Below are 5,321 nucleotides of genomic sequence, written 5' to 3' on the forward strand. Positions count from 1 at the left end.
TACAGAAGATAGATGTTTGTGTGTTGCAAAGTTTGGAAAGGAAAAATAAGAAGCCAAATTTTATTCTTACTAACTCAGAACAGATTAAGTAAGGGAGAAATAAAGCTGATGAAGGCAGCCTTTCAATGGAAGTTTGTTACTTTCCAGGAGACCTGAGAGTTGGAAGTTATAACCAATCATGACCACTAAATAGGCTCATGCATTTAAAAATCAGTATGCCATCACCAGTGACCAGAATAAAATTTGGTTGAGGGATGGGACTCCTGGTCTTGAGGTTATGTGTTTGACCCCACACTGGGTGTAGAGATTACTTAAAAATAAAAAAATCTTTGGGGCACCTGGATGGCTCAGTCAGTTAAGCCTCTAACTTGGACTCAGGTCATAATCTCATAGTTAGTGAGTTCGAGCCCCATGTTGGGCTCTGTGCTGACAGCTCAGAGCCTGGAGCCTGCTTTGGATTCTGTGTCCCCGTCTTTTTCTGCCTTTTCTCAGCTCGTGTTCTGTCTCTCTCTCAATAATAAATAAACATTGGGGCGCCTGGGTGGCGCAGTCGGTTAAGCGTCCGACTTCAGCCAGGTCACGATCTCGCGGTCCGTGAGTTCGAGCCCCGCGTCAGGCTCTGGGCTGATGGCTCGGAGCCTGGAGCCTGTTTCCGATTCTGTGTCTCCCTCTCTCTCTGCCCCTCCCCCGTTCATGCTCTGTCTCTCTCTGTCCCAAAAATAAATAAACGTTGAAAAAAAAAATTTTTTTAAAAAATAAAAAAAATAATAATAATAAATAAACATTAAATTAATTTAAAAAATTTTTTAAATAAAAAAAATCTTTAAAAAATTTAAAACTTGGTTTGATTTTCTTAAATATTTAACTACCATATTATGGCACAATTCTGCACATTTGGGGGTTTTTTTCTCCTTTTTTTTTTTTAAGATTTTATTTTTTAGGTAATCTCTATACCCGACAGGGGGCTCAAACTCATAACCCTGAGATCAAGAGTTGTATGTTCTATCGACTGAGCCAACCAGGCACCCCTCTTAATGATTATTTGTATTTTGATTTTTTAACTTCATGTTTCTTAAAGTTTCATTAGCAGAAATTTCAAAAAAATAAGAAGACTTTTGTATTATCAGCCTTTGATTTTTAGCTGTTTTTAGGGAAAAGGATAATTTCATTATTTTTTATGGTGTTATTCATTTTTTCACAAAGTGTATTTCACCAGGTGTGTGAGAATTACCTGAAACCAAAACCTGCAGATCTCCAAGTCGAATTCTCGTATCAATACTGATTTCATCTCTGAGGTTTGGATCCAACAGTCTGCATTTTGAACAAATACCATAGATGATTTTTCTCAGTAAAGTTTGGGAACAAGTGGTATAAGTGAATTTTAGCTTCTCTAACAGATGTAACATTTTGAAGACTAATTGAAATGGCTAATTTGTGAATATTTTCTAGTTGAACCCCAGCTAATTTAAACAAAGGAAAAATTTACTGTGAAAAATACAAAAGCACTGCAAAATAAATTTCAAGTTGTTGCAGGATTTTTTTTTTCACCTCAATACCCGGGGTTCGTTGTCTCTCCTCTTTGAAGAATGAAGAGGTGGACACAAAATAAGCAACAGGCAAAAGTTTATTAGAGTATAAGATCAGAAAGTAAGAGTAGTAGGAAGTCTCTTTTTACAGAGAGGGGACATTCAAAGTGAATGACCAAAGACTATAGGCAAGGATCCTTGTTTTATAAGGTTCTGGTCAACCTCCTTCCCTTCCCACTTGTTCCTTCTCAGGTTCCTTCTCCCTTATTGGCTGGACAATTCTAGGTGCTGGGTTGTCCATTACTGATTGACTTGTTTCCATTCTATGAGGGGTGGTCTATGGCCATATCATTCCTTGTGGGTCATATGTTTCATGGTCTACTACTTATTTTCAGTTAGGTCTTTTGTCAAATTCCTGAGGGAAGCCTGAAGGGGAGTAAGTGTGGTCTGTTACTTTCTTAAGAGGAACCTTAAGCGTGAGGGGGTTTGCTGTGGTCTGACACTCCCAGCATTGTTCCAAAATATGTGTTTTTCCCCACTCAGGGACCTCAGGTCCTAATTATTTCCCTCTCTGCCTGTTTTATCCTATTTTTTCCTATTATAAAGTGACTTATTAGCATCATTAACAGTATAATAATTGCTTTTTAAAAAACCTTTAAAAACTGAAATAAAAAACACACAATTTTCAAAATTACCAAAATAGCTTTTATGAAGCGATACTCCATGCTATGGAATGAATTGTGTCTTCCCCAAATTCATATGTTAAAGCCTGAATCCCCAGTATGATGGTATTTGAGGAGGGAGACTTTGGAAGGTATTAGGTTTAGATGAGGTCATGATAGTAGGGCCCTCAGGATGGAATTAGGGTTCTTGTAAGAGACATTAGAGATCTTTCTAGCTCTTTCTGTCTCTGCCTTGTGAGGACATGGAGAGAAAGTCTGTAAGCCAGTAAGAGAGCTCTCACTAGAACCTGACCATGTTGTCACCTTGATCTTGAACTTCCCAGGCTTCAGAACTGTGAGAATTACTACACTATTTTTGTTATGGCACCCTTAGCTGACTAAAGCACAACATAAATGTAAGGGATTTTTTTTTTTATTACAATAATTTTGTTTTTTATCAATTCCCATCCCAGCATCTATGGCAGAATGTTCCCTCTTCAAATTAAAAGTAAAACCTTCTTAGTAAGCACTATAGTGTTTAATTCTATTAATAAAATCAATTTGCAAAATTTGTCTTTGATTTTGCTAATGCCAAATCCACAGGAAAAGCTGTTTTCAGATAAATTGTTCAACTTTTTTTAGTTGCAGTTTTCATGTTTTACTTCAGATTTTTAATTTCACATTTTGCTTATAGATTTCTTGGATTTTTGGCTTAAAATGAAGACTATCTGGTTATTAATAAAACTCTGTACCTATGGGGGTGCCTGGGTGGCTCAGTTGGTTAAGCATCAGACTTCAGCTCAGGTCATGATCTCGCAGTCTGTCAGTTTGAGCCCCGAGTTGGGCCCTATGCTGACAGCTCAGAGCCTGGAATCTGCTTCTGATTCTGTGTCTCCCTCTCTCTCTGCCCCTCCCCCGCTCATGCTCTGTCTCTCTCACTTTCAAAAATGAATAAATGTTAAAAAAATAAAGCTCTGTACCTATGAAAAGGAAACAAATTTTTTATTATAAATGGTCTGTATAGTTTTACTTGTTAATGTTGCTGTCTGAATATTTCACTTCATTTTTGGTCTGTATAGTTTTACTTGTTAATGTTGCTGTCTGAATATTTCACTTCATTTTAGTGAGCCGCTTTTGCTAGCTTATTGTTATTTTAAATTAAGTAAAATCTTGCATGAAGCTTTCTTAATTATTGTCATATAGAATTTCCATTCACCTAGTATATATTGAGCATTTATTCCAAGTGTGAAAAAAAAACTCATTTAAAATTTAGACCTGATTCTCAAAAATGTGTAATCGCGGGGCGTCTGGGTGGCTTGGTCGGTTAAGCGTCTGACTTCGGCTCAGGTCATGATCTCACAGTCCGTGAGTTTGAGCCCCGCGTCGGGCTCTGTGCTGACAGCTCAGAGCCTGGAGCCTGTTTCAGATTCTGTGTCTCCCTCTCTCTCTGCCCCTCCCCCGTTCATGCTCTGTCTCTCTCTGTCTCAAAAATAAATAAACGTTAAAAAAAAAATTAAAAAAAAATGTGTAATCGAATGACAAAGATTTTTTTTTTTTTTTTTTTTTTTTTTTTTTTACTCAGAACTGTGTGCCATCTCATTTACCATAAATGGTTTGGGCTATCACCGTAGCACACAAACTTATGAGCGCCAAGTAGTCTAAGTAACACAGTATATGATTCCGATAAGGCATTAAGAACACTGTTCTAAATGCAGGAGATCTGGGGTCTAGTTGTGAGTCTGGCAATTCACTGCCTCCCTGACTACACTTCAGTTTCTCTGTTTACAAAGTTGATTGCTGATTGTGGGACCCAAGGAATTTAACAAAAATCCCCTACCCCTGGACAAGCAGAGCAAGACTAACTCCATTTTGTGCTACACCCACCATCTCATGTATAACCCCCATATGACCTACTTATTGCTTAAGACACTCCCCCACCCTAGTCAAGCCGCTGAGCACACCCTTACTGGAAACCTGCTCATATAAGAAAGCAGAACCCCTAACCGCCAAAGAATGTAAACCCCACCTTTTGCCCGCCAAGCTTGCATTCCAATTCTTAAACCCCGCCTTTTGCCCGCCAAACTTGCGCGCCAATTCTGACCAGAGTGATAGGCTAGTTCAAATGGTTACTATAGGGTAAGTTGTAATTCAATTGGCCATTTGCATGTGGACTGACATGACTATGCAACTTTCTGCGTGTGTTACAATCTCATTGGCCACTGGCCCCTATAAAACTGCTACACCTCTTAACCTAGGGGTCCAAGTCCCTGCTCCGCTGTGTCGGGTATACTTGGGCCCAAGCTCGAGCTTGCAAATAAACCCTCGTGCGTTTGCATGGGTGTTGGCACCTTGGTCGTCTGTTGGATTCGAAATTGGGGGTATTACACTGATGAGGACAAAACCCTAACTCCAGGATTTTGCTTTTCCTGCGTTACAAATCTAAAAGGACAATCTATTGAATAAAACCCAGCACTTGGTCCGAGTCACTGAAATGTTTGCAAAGGACTTTAAAGCTCGGCAAGAGCGCTCAGCATCTAATACCCAAAGACCATAAGGGACCCGAAGCTGATCTCCTGCGGCTCTACAAATGGAGAAACCAACCACCTTCACAGCTCAGAAGCTAATGGCCACTGGGCATAGTGATTTTCTGCCGCAGAGAAGTCCTTGCTTTCTCCCGAGGTGGCTGTGGGCAGTCGTCCTTCCTCGAGGCAGCTCACCAACCGTAGGCAAGCGAGTGTGAAACACAGTAGCGACGCTCTCCCTCCTCCCGGCGCGCTCCTCCTTCCCACAGAAAAATGCGTTTCCAGGCAACCGCGGGCCGCGACGTCACTTCCTGCCATTTAAACTCGGGTCCCCACCCCTCGCTGCCCCTTCTCTGCGCTTCCACTCCCCCTCCCCTTGGTCGTGGGCTCCATTCACGCTTCCAGGGGCTTGGGGAGGGGGCGGAGGCCCGGCGCGCCAGCCGCCCCAAGTCCGGTGGGCGCCGCGCGCGCACCTGTTGTTTGCAGGCGCCCGCGCCCCTCCGCCCTGCTCTCAGCCGGCGGCGGCTGGAGCGGCCGCTGCACAGCGGGCCCGGCAGGTGGCCGCGGGCGGGGACGGACGAGCGGCCGCACCGCCGCGGCGTGGGGACGCG

This window comes from Lynx rufus, unplaced genomic scaffold (assembly GCF_022079265.1).
Source record: "Lynx rufus isolate CCGP_SWC_20201006 ecotype Redwood Valley unplaced genomic scaffold, mLynRuf1.p SCAF_12, whole genome shotgun sequence".
NCBI lineage: Eukaryota > Metazoa > Chordata > Mammalia > Carnivora > Felidae > Lynx > Lynx rufus.